The sequence below is a fragment of the Triticum dicoccoides genome, chromosome 2B (genome assembly GCF_002162155.2).
Source record: "Triticum dicoccoides isolate Atlit2015 ecotype Zavitan chromosome 2B, WEW_v2.0, whole genome shotgun sequence".
NCBI lineage: Eukaryota > Viridiplantae > Streptophyta > Magnoliopsida > Poales > Poaceae > Triticum > Triticum dicoccoides.
Genome location: NC_041383.1, coordinates 677588904 through 677605737, shown reverse-complemented (window position 1 = coordinate 677605737; position 16834 = coordinate 677588904).

The following is a 16834-nucleotide window of genomic DNA, read 5'->3' as shown; positions in this document are numbered from 1 at the left end:
GGCACTACACTAGTGTCAAAAACGTTCTTATATTATGGGATGGAGGGAGTACGAAGAAAGAGATAGAGAGGAGTAAAAAAATAAACTTATTGCCAACCTTATAGCCAACCTTGTTGTAGTATGAGTGACTAAGTGATGACTATGTATGACATGCCAACATCAGATAGCCTAACGCACCGTGTTAAATCTCCAAGGGCGCGAGCGATGCGACGGTCGTGGTAGGCGCAACCATGATACGGGCTGCTGGCAGCCCTTGGATCTGAGATCAAACAGTCGCATGCTAAGTTGCTGAAAATTTGCAGAATAACCCTCCAGGATAGGATATTCACCCATAGGTCTAGAATCACGCCATGCAACCGTTCGATCTCAGATCCAAGGGCTCTCGGAAGCCCGTATCATGGGAGAATGGAAAGCCACTACCCTGCCGTTCGCACGCTGGCAATTCGCTCCTACTCGTCCCCGCACGTCCTTTAATACTATGATGGTTCGCTCCTAGTCGTCCCGTCCATTCATATTACAACAGGTCCACTAATCCTAACCCTTCTCCCAAATCCATGGCGTCCCAAATATCCACGATCGGCAGTGAGTACAAGGTTAGAACCATCACCGGCGATGAGTTCGACGTCATCTACACCTGTTCTTCCGCGACAGTGAAAGGACGCCTTTCTCGCTTCAGATGCATGTTCGAAAACTCAGGTGATGAGTGAGTCGCTGGGCTAGATGTTGAGTACACCACAATCCTGGGACAAGAGAAGGATCTAAAGGACGAAGAGAGGAAGAAGCCCGCCGTGATCCTGGTTTGCATACATAACGTTTGCTTGGTCTACCACATATGCCATGCCGACGTTGAGTGCCGGGATTTTAAGAACTTCCTCAAGGACAAAACAGTGAAATTCGTTACTGTAGACTTTAAGAACGACAAAGAAGTCTTGGGTCGGATAGGCCTCGTTGTAGGCAACCCCTTCGACCTCCAGAAGAATCGGCTGGTGCGCTCTCATCAGCCTTCAATGCTGACCCTGGCAAGAGCCATGGTCCATCCTTCATACCGTAAACTAGAGAAACCTCATTACACGTTTCATCGTCATGCATGGCAGCGGAATGTACTAGGTATAGACCACATCCACTATGCTGCAATGGATGGCTACCTTTGTTTCCATATCTACAAGGGTTGGATGAAGAGCAACAGCCAAGTTGGCGGTTCAAGCAAAGAAGTATCGGCCAAGAGGAAGAGGGACAAGGACGAAGTCGAGGACGTGGACGAGGACTCCGAGTAAGGTGGCAGTGTCGTTGCTCATGGTGGTTCTAAACTTCTAATGCAGTGTCTACCAGATTAGTTGCATAGTTTAATCTCAGGTGTGCTTAGTTTAATTTGAGGGGTGTGTTGTGCTGAGCCCCCAGCAGAACTATGTTATGTTTCTTCTTGTTACTTTAACTCTTTAGTATGTACATACTACTAGTATTTATTTAATAGAATTTAGCACCCCAATTAAGCATGTACTAGCTTTTTTAATAGTACTATATGCATAATTTGGCGACGAGCACTCTCTATATGTACCACCTTTTTTTAAAATTTCAATTTTTGCTCCATGGCACAATCCATCGATAGTACTACTGTACAAAAGTATACATTTTTTAAAAGGCTAGAGTACTGTTCATCACATATATAGCCAGTTAAATTCTCAACCTAGAACGACGTGCATGCCATGTAGTAAACTGATACTGAGGAAGTATAGTAAAAATGAGGTGATTTTACCGAGCGATCGGCGGGGGAGCATGGCCTGTCATGCGGTCCCACGTGTCATGATGTACCAAGGCGATGCGCGTGTCCCTCTTGAGACAGAAGCAATACTAGTACGTGGTTTGAGATGATGGCGAACCGAAGTGTGAAATAATGGTTGCTTCGTCCTCTAGGAAGGTGCGGCATTGTGATTTGACGTCTCATTGCTCATTACTACTACTGGGCTGGTACGAGTGGGGTGCGCCCCCTGCTGTTCTGCACTGTTATTTGGTGCTTGACACGTCGACCCGGTTGCTATATGTACCACATGTTGGCGACAGGAAGTACAGAATTCATGAAAGGGAGCATCGACGGAGGAGTATACTACAAAATTCATGAAAGGGAGCGACTTAGTTTTGGAAAAATCTGTTTTTACGGAGTACGTACCCACTAGGGTTTATAGGGCTCATCTAAAAACATTCGTTTTTCCGTTTGATAAGTCTCAATTCTACTACTCCCTCCTTTCCGGTTTATAGGGCTCAAATCTGAAATCTCATCAACCAAGGCATTTTGTGAGTGGAGGAATGTATCTCGTACTTTACAAAACTACTCAAATTAAACTCATGCATTAATTTGGATTAATTGTAGTGCATGCATGCTTGGCCACTAGATGAGTAGGAATATTACATGCATTGGTGTGTTCCTTTTTAATTCTTGCATGCAAAGATTTAACGCGCCTCGAAAACTAAAAATAACATGGAGATGAGCCCTTTAAATTGGAAAAACAAGAAAGTTGAAATAAGCCCTATAAACCGGAAAGGAGGGAGTATACTAGTAGTAGTACCCTTACATGTTGGATTTCGGGGTGCGTTAGATCACCCACGCAAGCAGTGTCAAGACGAAACTAACCAATGCATGTACAAGTTCATGGAAATTTAGTGGTCATTCATGCATTTGTTCTAATTAAAGGCTCGGTAAACATAACTTCTTGAGAAAAAACGAGCGTACTAATTACTTGTGCAAACTACAAAATTAATTCCACCACTCATCGTCTACCTTGGTTGGAGAGATTTTGAAATTGAGTCATAAACTGGAAAGGAGGGAGTAGTAACTTTTGTCTTGATTACTATTTGTGGCCTTGTATAGATGCAAAATGTATTTTTTTATAGTGGCCTTGTATAAGTAAGTGGAGGGAGTACTAACCGAAGTACGTACATAGTAGGGACGAGGAGTAAACGGAGGGAGTAGTAAAATTTTCTCCTCGTGCTGCGAGCCATCGCGCGCGTGGGCGAGGGAGCGGGCGTAAAGGCGTACATTAGTACTAGTAAGCTTCACCTCATCCTGTGAGCCACCGCGCCCGTGGGCGGGGGAGATGGCATATTAAGCAAGCTTCTCCTCGCTCTGCGAGTTGACAGGACACATCAAAAGTACTCCAGTGTATAGAGCCTTGCCTCTAAGGTAGGCCCCACATGGTTTGCCTCTTTTTATAATTTAACTTAACGCGTCAAGTCGCAATTTGTTTGTTCACCCGTGGTAGACGATCCTCCCTCCCCCAAGTGGAGAACCAGTACACGTGCCAAATTACCACGTGGGCTGCCTTTTTCGTACAGAAATGAGCTCCACCGTGTACCCTCGCGGGTGTGGTTGGCAAAGAGACGGGAGTACGTGCACCGTGCATGCACATCTTCTCTTCGTGCATGTACCCCACCTACGTGGGTGTGTGTGAGAGAGATACAAACCTAAACATAATGCGCTGTCCATCCCCATGCCTCTGCCCGGTCCGACCACCAGTCACCACCAAGCTCCACTCCTCCTCACCTTATCTCTCATATTTCTCCCTCCATTTTTATATACAAGGGGCCACTATCAAAATTACAATTTGCAGATATACAAGGCCACTAACACTAATCAATGCAATATTAATGTTGTTTGCCTCGTGGTACTAGCAAAGGAGGACATTAATTATCCCTTGCATGCATGCGGGAGTTTGTAAAAAAATGCATCTTGATGTTTCGTGCAATGCACGTGCATCTTGCTAGTCCATGAAAACAACACATGGCAAAATTCCACGGCAAACGAGGGATTTGAATCTGTTGGGAGGGGTTGTTTGGATCTTGCCCGGGGTAGCCAAAATATTGGCGACCCTTTTGTCCACCGGTGCCTTTGCCACCGATGAACGAAGAATGGCTCGGGTGCTCATGCTGTCATGCATCCTCCAGCACGCACATTGGAGACGAGCTCGCACGAGCTGTGATTTTTTGTCCCACAGCACCGCCCAAGCCACCCCCAGACCGACCGGCGACCCGCAAATTACGCCATCCAACCGTAGCCGCACACATTATGACAACAACTCAACCAACCGGACGAAATTCACGCAAACACGTAGACAAAGTGATATTTCATATAAACAACAACGGAAATCATATAATATATCGTATTTTCACACAAACATGATGGATTTCATTACATTCAAATGAACTATGCGGTGCTAGTTCTGGACAGCACAGGTATATAATATCTGGCCTAAATGGTCGCCCGCCGATCTCTTTGTGTTCCTCATGTCCGGCAGCACGATCACGGGACTGCCGGGAGCCCTGGAGGTATATGCTTCAGCGCAAAGGATGGCTCGCTTCCCCACTGCCCAACTGATATCATTGGCTGGTGCCAAAGATGATGGTGGCCGGCACCAGTTCGAGTTCATCTCCGGCCACTACTTCGCCATGGCCGACACCGGCTCGAGTTCATCCTAACATTCCCCTCTTTCATGGAGCCCATACGGGGTCGACGAAGGTCCTCGCAACAAAAGGATACGGCAGGACACCTGCTGTGTACGCCGGCGTCGCCTCCGCGGTGGCCTTCTTGGGACCCAAGCGGCGGCGGACTCCCGTGTTCTACTTCTCCTCGATGATGGCAGCGGACGCAGAGATGCTGGCCACCGACTCATCGCTCTCCGCGCACCCGGTTTTTGTCGCTGCTTTCATGGCGCGGCCGCCGGCATGGGAGTCTCGGCCATAGAAATTGGAGACGCAGTACGAGGCGGCGGCATGGATGGCAGCAACGACGCCCGTGCGCCGCTCCTTGTCGAGCTGGCCTGGAGCGGCGAGTTGCTGAACCGCGCGCCGGCTTGGGGCGGCAACTGGCTCCGTCGGGCGAGGGGAGGGAGGTGGATCACCGAGCTGCATAGCTCGTATCCGGCGGGCTACCCAGCCGGCTTGGATGCGGAATAACTACTCTTCGTAATCCATTGTAAGAGTGGACAAAATGGTGGAGGAGATAGGGGCGCGACGGAGGTGTGCGGTTCTTGGCCGGCGTTTGGCCTCGTTTAAATAGGAGATTAAATAGATGACGGACGGGAGGAGCTCAGCCGGCGTTGCGTTTAACGCCGGCCCGGTCATGAATGGACGTGTGTCAAGAGTGGGTTTCTCGGCTTCCACACGGGCGGGTTTCGTGGAGGCGTTTGAATGCGGCACGGAGGCGTGTTCAGCCGGGCATGCCGCGAGTGGCGCCCTCGACTCTAACCTAGGACACCGCACCATTCTTCCACTGATGTGTGGGCTCTTTGGGTGCATGGCCTGCATGTCAGTGACCCAATGCAGGCAGCGCACATCAGAGGAACCTTTGGTTGCCCAGGGCAGTCAGAAGCGGGCATTTCATAAACCGATGATTGTTCATTGAGTGTGACGTCATCTTTTTCATGTAGTTAAGCCTACTATGTTGATAGCCCGTTCGATACATTGTGATTCATAAAGACCGCTGCAAACATCAATGTTCTGCTTATCACAGATAAGATTGATTAATACCCGTAACAATCCATGTCCTTAACAAAGGGTGCATGCACCTATAGGTTGAGCGTGTGTCTTGCGTCGTGTGCTGTGTGCATGCAGGCGTGCGAGTGTTGCGTGCGTGCAAGGGTGCGTTTCAGTGTTGCATGCATGGGTGCGTACGTGCGTGTGTTCGTGAGTGCATGTGTATGTGTCAGTGTTGCACGCCAGCATGCGTGCGTGTGTACGTTATGTGTACGTGTCAGTGTGGCACGCCTACATGCCTGCATGTCTTGCATGCGTGCATGTGTACGTGCGGGGTGAGGCTACACGTCAGTCGACTTACTTTTTCATCTCTGGTGATTTTCCAACCGTTGGATACGAAATCAAGGGCCTCTAGTTTATCATCAAACTCCACCCCCCCTGAGCCGCCAGCCTCCGCCGCCCGCGGCCGGCCCGCCCTCCCCGAAACCACTCCCCACCGCCGGTCCGCCGCCGCACCGGCCATCCCTCTAGCCCCCCCCCTCCCCGCGCGCCGAGCTTTTTCTCTGGGGATTCCCACCCCATCGCCCAATGAACGCCCCCAACCACCGGTGACTGCCAACCAGAGGTCTCACGACTTCGAATACCCACCGACCACTAGTTTATTACCATTTCCGTCCTTCATATACGCGCTGACGGGTGGGCCCTATGGTAATGCGCGTTGCTGAATGTGGACCATTTGACTGGTCAATTGATCGTGTTGTCAACAAATTACAGAGCTGTATGGTGAGCCAGTGACCGTATGATCACCCTAAAATGTACTCCTATTTTATTAGTGGCAACAAAATATGGAGACGTATCGTGAGCTAGATACCGTTGTACTATTGTATATGCTTATTTTCTTAGTGGCCGATTGCGTGTGTGGTGTGGTGGGCACATCATTTCTAGTTGTGGTGGGTCAACATGAAGACTCGTGGGTGGGGTCCATCCTGCGCCACATATAGGTTGGACCGAGACGTGTTATACGAAGACCCATGTGGAGGACTCGGCGTACAACATGAAGCTACCAGAGTCGCGGAGGACTCTATCCCCACTGGTGATAAGTCGACTATATATGATTTGTAACCCTAGGCCCTTAGTATGTTATACAAGCTTGGGGGCTAGTTCGTCGATAGTATACACACACACACACAATGCCTGGTATTCACATGTACTTTGTACACACCCCTATCACTAATATACAGTACCAGGAGTAGGCTCTTTCTTCAACTGCAAGGGTCCGATCCGAACTAGGGTAAAACTTTGCCTCATATGACCATCCAGCCTAACAGCCAGGGATATCCTATCGAATGATATGATGAAATCATATCTGCCAAGTACTAAGAGAGAGATGTGTCGGGGGGGGGGGCAATGTATGCGAGAGAGTCCTAAAGATAATGTGCGTGCGGGAGACACGTAGACACATATATGTGCGTATAGAGGGCTAGTAGAGACCGTGCATGTGTATATATGCATGTGAGAGAAATAGTGTTTTCCAACTGAGATTAGTGAAAAGAGTGGTACATAGTAGTCAAAAAGAGAGAGAGAAACAGAGAGAGCATGTGCGTGAGACACCCCGACACCCTGAGAGAGATTGTGAGCATGTGTGAAAGAGAAATGCTGATGCATATAAAGTGTGTGCACTTATGCGTTAGATAGAGAGATATATAATGCGTTTGTGAGAACGAGTCGAGGCATAGTGCATCTACGTGTAAAAGGCGGTTCTACGCATTAAATTAAAATATAAATGGCATTATTATTTTTGGATGAGATCATGAATTTTGCAAAATTGTGTATGGACGAAAATCGGTCTATCAGACACCCATACTCTATTGAATTCTAGCATGTGCATGTGTTTATTTCATCTTATCGATTCATGGAGTGAGAGCGGTTTGAAATACAGGCAATGGATGCTTTTGCAATTCATATATAAACATTAATTAGTGCACTCCATGTTGTTAGTGTGAAGCACTTTATACATTTGTCACTTGCATGGATACATTCCAAATTGCTAGCTACGAAATAAAATACATGTCAAATTCAACATAAAGGGGGTTTCGAAGATTCAAATTCATAGGAAGTGCATTCATCTATTTGAACCCGAGATAATGGCATTTGTAAATCATATGTAAAAGGGGGCATCAATCTTTGTTGTGAGTTTGAACATGCTATATAAATTCATACACATATCTAACTTATTTTTTTGCAACCAAGGAGATTATATCTGGAACCATGCATGAACTGAGGTAAGTTGCATATTTTTTAATATATACTCGTGTACAATGTATATTCAAATGTTCCCCCTCCATTCCAAAATAATCGTAGCTTCAGGATTTTCAAGAGTAAAGATTTGTGAAGTTTGACAAATCCTGAAAGTTGAATTCAAGAGAACCGAAAACATTAATGCTTCTGCTCCCAAATATTGAACGAAGCGCCAAATAGGCCTCTGGTCACCCAAAACCGCGTCATACTAATGTTTTGGTGGTAGGAAATTACTGTCCTGACTCTGGCTCGTGTATCCTATCGGCCCGATGTCCAAAGGTCTAAACCGGGGTAGGTTTGTAACTTCACCAAAACGCCAGTCTCAACCGCCTCCGAGAAGCATTCATACGCCGTGGGCACCTAAACACCCATGTGCTCGGCCGAAATCTATCCCGCCCACATTTGGGACACTGACATGACTGTCCTACCCCCAACCCGCAATATGTTCGAAATTTTAGATGGGGGCAAAGTTTGTAACTTTCCCCAAATTTCAAACAAGCGCGTCTCAAACCGTAACATTGTTCCCCCTTAGTTCCCAGCCTCCCTCCGTTTCCCCATTCATACTCCATGGGCGCCAAAACTCCCTCTCCACCAGCCACGAAACCCCAGCCTCCTCCATCCTCCACCCCATAGCGGCCAATCCACCGCCGCCCTCCTCCATCACGTCGGAGCCGGTACCCCGACATCGTCGTCCAATGCAACCGCAACCGCAATGCCCTCAAGGACTTAGCAGCTGAAGTCGAGGCAGAGCTGCCTCCACGATGTCGACGCCGACGTGCGCCGTACCAGAACCACTCCGACCAGGCCATCTTGCGCCTCACTGCTGCGGGTCCACTGTCGCAACCATCCACTGCACCGGAGCTGTTCCCGCTACACCGTCGTTCCTCGCCTCGGATCTGCTTCCCCGCCGTCGACAGACGGCCACCACACCACACTCAACAACTTGGCCATGGGTTCGTCCAAGGCTGCACCGTCCTCCACAACTTTTGGTTTCCGACGAACAAGAAGATCGTCGGAAAAACAGAAGGAGGACACAACACTGCCAGCAGAAAGAGGTACTCCTCTTCCCTTATTCGTGCAAATCTTACGTTTTCGCTCACACCATATTCATCCCACGAAAGAAACTAGTTGAGCGCTTCTTACCGCATCTTCTTCGTGATACTAAATGCACAAGGTTTCCTCCCTTTTACTATTTCACCTTTGCTAGAGGTCAGTAGCCCGCCTGGATTTCAATTCAGGGTCAGTCAAACCACAATTAAAAGAAGCAGCACCCGCTTAGGCACGCGGAGCACCTAGTGCGCCTGTTCCCCAGGGAAGCGGCGCATCAGTGTCTATCATAGGGGTGTGGGGCACAGGAGCTGCTTGCGCCCGATCTGGAGGTCGGCGGGGCTTGAATGGATGGCCAGGGGGCGGTGCCAAGCACGGCGGTGCAGTGAGGTCGAGGGGAGGGCGCAGGCAGAGGAGGAATACTGGGCCGGTGGTCGCTGGCGTTTCGAGGAAGATCGTCAAAACTGACTGGCTGGAGGTAGATGAAGGCGATATGCCCGTTCTTTGTACATTGGACGGTGAAGAAAAAATGGACTGACCTATTTGCTTTCAGTCGACTGTTATTTTCATAGAATCATGTAGTAATTTAGTGTGCCATGCATGTTGTAGAGCTATCATATGTCTCCCGTCATTTATTTCTCACCGACGTGCTATCTGCTACCTTTACACTGTACTAATTGTGCACACACTTCACCCATACTCACACTATTGTTTTTTTATGCATGGGTATTTCAGACTCTGACGCAGTGTTGATGAATGCAGAAAAGAAAAGACAGAAGTCGCTCCAGTGTAATTCGAAGATAAGCACAAAGCATTTCAGCGCTCTAATGGGTGCAGTGTCAGCAGTTGGAGACAGTAAACGTAGCTCTGCAGTTGATGATCTCAATTGCCACACACAACCAACCCAGGTGCTTGCTTTAACTTCGCGCTGTCAAATGTGGTTGCATGTTGCATATGGTGTCTAGCTTTTATTGCTTCCAATTTGGTTAAATTGCATCGTCTTACTTTACACATTATACCTTTGATAATGACATGCCTTCCTGTTTTTGATACATACTACATATGTCTATTAACCATGTTCGTACATCAAACTAATGCTCTTTTGTATCCCTCGTCAATCACTTATGATGAGACAATCACCGAGTGGGTTACTGTGAGACGCCCTACTCGTTTAAAGAGTGCAGTGTCATCCTCCCCACACGATTCTCAAGAAACAGCAAGGCTAAATGAAGATAGTCAACGTAGGTCTATAGTTGATCACCGCAATTCCCCCACACCACCATCGCAGGTGCTTGCTCTTACTTGGCTGTGTGATATGTGGTTGCATGTTGCATATGGTGTCTACCTTGTAATGCTTCTAATTAGGGTAAATTGCATCTGCTTAGTTAACACATTATACCTGTGAATATGACATGCCTTCCTGTTTTTGGTACATACTACATCTTTCTATTAACCATGTTCTTACATCAAACTACTTTTCTTGTGTATCCCTCATCAATGCTCCTAATTTGGTAAATTTCATCTCCTTACCTTACACATTATACATGTGAATATGACACGCCTTCCTGTTTTTGGTACATACTACATCTGCCTATCACACCATGTTCTTACATCAAACTACTATTCTTGTGTATCTTGCGTCTATCGCTTATGATGAGACAGTCACGCGCGTGGGTTAATATGAGACGCAATACTCTTATAAATAATGCAATTTCATCCTCTCCACATGATTCTCAAGAAACAACAAGCCTAAATGAAGATATTGAACGTTGCTCTGTACCTGAAGACCGCACTTCCCCTACACCTCCATCACAGGTGCTTTCTCCAACTTCGCAGTGTAATATGTGGTTGCATGTTGCATACGGTGTCTAGCTTGTAATGCTGCTAATTAGGGTAAATTGCATCTGCTTAGTTTACACACTATACCTGTGAATATGACATGCCTTCCTATTTTTGGTACACACTACATCTATGTGTTAACCTTGATCTTACATGAAACTACCTCTCTTATGTATCCTGCATCAATCACTTACGATGAGTCACCTTTATTCGTTGCATATTGCATATTATTTCTAGCCTGTTGCCATGTATTGCTTCTAATTTGGTCAAATACATTTGTTAGGGCACCCTATTAATTTGGCAGAGTGATATTGGTTTCATCTTTCATATGGTTTCTAGCTTGCATCGATTCTAACAAGTTCAAGCACCTTGTGCTTAGTTTACACTTTATACATCATACATGTCAATATGTCACGCCGTCCTATTTTTCATACATATTCCATCCTCCTATCATGCGGCTGCCTTACATGAAAGTAGTGTTCATCAGTATCATGCATCAATGAGTTCTGAAGAGCAAATTTTATTCCTTTTTCTTGTGGGTTTGACTTGACAAGGCAAAATTAAGAAAGAGGAAGGAAAATAGTAAGGAAGGCAATGATGGTGGTCCTCTGCAGCAACGTAAACGGAGCATATGTACCGATTCTCCTTGTACTGATAGTGCATTACAAGGTCCAAGTCTCCACTCCCCTACTCCACCATCCAAGGTGCTTGCTCTAACTTGGCAGTGTGATATCTGGTTGCATGTTGCATACGGTGTCTACCTCGTATTGCTCCTAATTAGTGTAAACTGCATCTGCTTATCTTACAGATGATACATGTGAATATGACACGCTTTCCTATTTTTGGTACATACTATATCTGTCTATCACACCATGTTCTTACATGAAACTACTCTTCTTGTGTATCCTCCATCAGTCACTTATGATGGGACACCTTTAAGTTGGCAGTGTGATATTGGTTTGCGCCTTGAATATGATTTCTAGCATCTATTGCTTCTAGTTTGATGGACGCCACCTATGACGAGACAGTTTTAACTTGGCAGAGTGATATTGATTGCACCTTCCATATGGTGTCTTGCAGTGTTTCTAATTTGTTGAAGTGCCTTTTGCTTAGTTACCACATCATAGGTGTGAATATGTCAAGCCGTCCATTTTTCGTACATATTCCATCCTCGTATCATGACTTTTCCTTTCATCAGAGTAGTGTTCGTCAGTATCATGCATGAATGAGTTCTGAAGTGCGAATGATATTCCTTTTTCTTGTCGGTATGACCTCACAATGCAAAATCAATAAAGCTGAAGGAAATTGGCAAGGCATTGGATGATGGTGGTCCTTCTGAGAAACTGAAACGGAGGTTCTCTACAGATTCTACTCCGCCATCCTCCCAACAAGATTCGCAAGACAACGCAAGGCTAGACAGTCAACGCAGGTGTGTAGATGATGAGCACATCTCCCCTACTCCACCATCACAGGTGCTTTCTCTAACTTGGCACTATTATATGTGGTTTCATGTTGCGTATGATGTCTAGCTTCTATTGCTTCTAACTTTGCTGAGTTGCATCTGCTTACTTTACACATAATGCCCGTGAATATGACATGTGTTCCTATTTCTACATCAGACTACTATTCTCGCATATCCTGCATCCGTCACTTATGATAATGCACCTCTAAGTCGCCACTTTGATATTGGTTGTGTCTTGCATATGATTTCTAGCATGTACTACTTCTAATTTGTTGAAACGCCATACAGTTTGAACTTGGCAGAGTGATATTGGTTGCATCTTTCATATGGTGTCTAGCTTGCAGTGCTTCTAATTTGTTAAAATGCCTTCTGCTTAGTTACCACATCATAGGTGTGAATATGTCACACCATCATGTTTTTCATACATATTCCATCCTCGCATCATGTGTTTGCCTTTCATCCGAGTAGTGTTCGTCCGTATCATGCATGAATGAGTTCTGAAGAGCGAATTTTATTCCTTTTTCTTATCGGTTTGACTTCACAATGCAAAATCATTACAGCTGAAGGAAATTAGTCCGACAGTGGATGATGGTGGCCCTTCGGAGCAACTCAAACAGGGGGACTATACAGATTCTACTCCGCCATCCTCCCAACAAGATTCGCAAGACAACACAAGGCTGGACAGTCAACATAGCTATGTAGATGATGAGCACATCTCCCCTACTCCACCATCACAGGTGCTTGCTCTAACTTGACACTATTATATGTGGTTGCATGTTGCGTATGATGTCTAGCTTGTATTGCTTCTAACTTGAATTGCATCTGTTTACTTTACACATAATGCCTGTGAATATGACACGTGTTCCTGTTTCTAGAACATACGTGTACATGATCAGCACATCTCCCCTACTCAACCATCACAGGTGCTTGCTCTTATTTGGAACTGTTATACGTGGTTGCATTTTCCATATGATGTCTAGTTTGTATTGCTTCTGATTATGTAGAATTGCATCTACGTAGCTTACAACTTATACCTGCAACGATCACTTACCCATAAGACACATTTAACTTGGGACTGTGATGTAGGTTGCATCTTGCATTGTCTTGTAGCTTGCACTGCTTCTAATTTCTTGAAATGGCACTTACGACGAGACACTTTTTACCTGATAGAGTGATATTGGTTGCATGTTCATATGGTGCCTAGCTTTCATTTCTTATAATTTTGTTGAAATGCCTTCCGCTTACTATTTTTTCATACATATTCCATCATGCTATCGTACGTGTGAATATGAAATGCTGTCTTTTTCGTATATATTCCATCCTCCTATCCTGCGCTTTCCTTACATCAAAGTAGTGTTCATCTGTATCAGGCATCAACCAGTTATGCAGAGCTAAATTTATTCATTTTCTTGTGGTTTTGACTTCATAAGGCAATATCAGAAAATAGGAAGGAAAAGAGTAAGTTAGGGGATGTTGGTGGTACTCCGCACCGACACAAACAAAGACTCTCTAGATTTGCCACTGCTACTGCTAATGAAGTTGAAGTCCCAAGTCTACATGATGAGTTCATCTCCCGTACTCCACCATCGCAGGTGCTTGCTCTAAGTTGACAGTGTGATAATTGGTTTCATGTTGCATATGTTGTCTAGCCTGTATTTCTTATATTTTGATTAAATTGAACTTGCTGAGTTTATATGTTATACATGTGCATATGACATGGCTTTCTGTGTCTAGAATACACTGCATTTATCTATCATGCCATGTTCTTACATCAAAGTTATCCCGCATCAATAACTCATGATTGGACGCTTTTAACATGGCAGTTTGATAGTGGTAGCATCTTTCATATGGTGTCTAGCTTGCATTACTTCTATTTTCTTGAAAATCCTTCTGCTTAGTTTGCACATCGTAGCTGTCAATATGTCATGCCGTCCTGTTTTTCTTACATATTCCATCCTCATACGGTTGTCTTACATCAAAGTATTGGTTGTCTGTATCATGCATCAATGAGTTCGGAAGAGTGTTTTTATTCTTTTGTGTTGTGGGTACAGCTTGACATGGCAAAGTCAAAAAAGAGCAAGGAAAATAATATAGTAGGGATTGCTGTTACTCGTCGGGTGAAACGGAAAAGGTTCTGCCATCGAGATTCTGCTGGTACTTATAGTGCAGTAGAAGGTCCAAGTCCACTGGCTAAATCTACAAACAGAGTATCACCTGCACCACCAGCTGCAGCATCCGCTTCAACTGTACCAGCATCTCAACCAGTTACTCGTTCGTTTGCTCCGGAACTGGCCAGTTCCCAAGCTGCCTTCACACCTAACACTACTTTTGAAGCACTGCTGACACAACAGGACTTGGCAAGATCAGATGAACCTCATGAGCATCAACACCAAGACGGTACCTGACCGAGTCAAGTTGCAGTTGCATGCTCCTTTATATGTACTCTCACAGTTTGATGTGCACTAACACTTTCCATATTCGTTGTTGAACTAGCACCACGGTGCAAGCGGAAACAGACATCAGGGATAAGGCTTGATAGATTAACAAAATCTAAAGGAGGAAGAATGCACATCCATTTGAGGCAGGTTTAAAAAGGCCACGTGATGCTACAGAGTCAGCCAAGTTAGTATCAGAGGTAGCCGTTGCCGTTAGGTGTCATGCACATATCCTCCCAACGTGGATCAAGTACAGGAATGAGAAAGACAATACCCAGTTTAACACCTTCCTTGACCATTTATCCATAAGTAATGTTATTCATCGCAATTAGTAATATTGTCTTGCTCTGTCCCATACTTTCTAGCTTCCTCCTAATAAGACTCGCATTCTTTTTTCAATAGATGAGGTTCAAGTTGGATCCGAAAGATGATGCAACTAAACAAGCATGCACTCATGTTTTTCAGTCTACTCAGCGATAGTATCGGTACCACCATAGAAAATCTCACTTTGAAGGCAAGGCTAACAATGAAATCGCCCAAACATCTCCAGTGGAATATATTACAGATGAAGACTGGACAGCCCTCGTTAAACACTAGTCTGATCCAAAGTATCAGGTAGGCTATATGTATTTGATCAGACCACATATTGAACTTGTATTTATGTATGTGCCTTACAAGTGTATCTTCTTCTTGGCTAACTGTTTGAAGAAGAAAACCAACCGTTCTAAAGTGAAGTTCCAATAGACAACATGATATCGTAGCTATATTGCACACTGCGAGGCTCTTGTAAATAGCTGCTACTTCCTTCTTTTTTTGTGCCATATTATCGTATCTATATTGACTTGTTCCAAATACATAGGAAAGCCCGTGCGGACCAAAAAGAACCTGAACCGAATGCAGTGCAAATATTCAAGGATTGCCACACCAGCAAGATGAAGGGCATGAGCACACTAGTTCAAGCCGCTGTTGTAAGTCCTTGCTCCTCCTGCCTTGAACTGATTGGTACTATGATGTGTTCATTTAACTACTTGGTTTGCAGCCAATGTCAGTTACTCTGTTCACTTTTATACACAGTTGTCTTACCGTATCATTTCACCTTACATGGTTTAAAAGAGATGAAGGATATTCTTTTGGTCTTGATTTGTAATTTAGTTGTTATGTTCACGTGCGCACACAATGATAAAATAGCCTGTTTGTTTTATATCTATTTGCCCATGATATGAATGATGTCATACTATGTTCATCCTACTTTAAACCGTGTCTCTTTATCCTTAGGTGTCAACGAATGTGAGGAAATAGACAATACAGTAGGCATGCTACATGGACATATGTTCCAAAAGTGATTTTATTATGTAGTTGGCACTACAATACATGCTAATGTATTACAGTAGTTCACCAAAATAAGTTATGTATAAACGTTTAACCTACTTTGTTTGTTTTTGTCTCATTAATAACTTATCTGGTACACTAATCTACGAGTTCAAACTTTCAGGAAGCTATGGAACAAATGATTGAACAGCCACAACCACCTGAAGGTGACAAGGCTACTACAGGCACAATGTCACCTCTTGCTGCAGTGCGTCAGTATCTCTCCACAAACGGTGCAAAAAGCACCTTCCTGCGTAATTCTGGGTTGGTTGTCAAGGTAACCTCATCGAAATCACCTACTAAACAAAATCTTCCTGCTAGACAGAGTGATATATCTGTGCTCCAGACACAAGTCCAATCCCTAATGGACGTTGTTTCAGAAACAAGAATAGTGGTTGAGAAATGTCGTCAAGATATGAATGGTTTTGAAACTAGACTATCAGACATTCGCTTCGTTGTTCAAGAGCAATGGCGGAAAAAAGTGGAGATCATGCTGCTCCATCAGATTCTATAGCCTGAAACATTAGCACTCAGGTCAAATGATCTGTTCTTCTATACATCTGATTGTGCTATTATCTGGAAGGACTGTAAACTTTATGCCAACAGGCCTTTTGTTGTATGGTTGGAATTTATTTTGTTGTGATACAACATTTATGATGCTGCCACAGGCTGCAGTAATTACGACGCTATTTTTGTATAGTGTAGGTTTATCTTAGTAATGTATTTGGCCGAAAGCTTCGTAGGAGCCTAACATGCCAACATTCGTTGGGCCCATTCCAATTGGGCTAAAAACAATTACGGGCCAAAATTGGCATGTAGCCCACTAAAAATATCTGGGCCTAAATCAGCATAAGCTTTCATATTTTTCTGGTAGGCCTGTGCCCATAGTGGGCCTTTAACAGGCCTAAACATAATTTGGGAC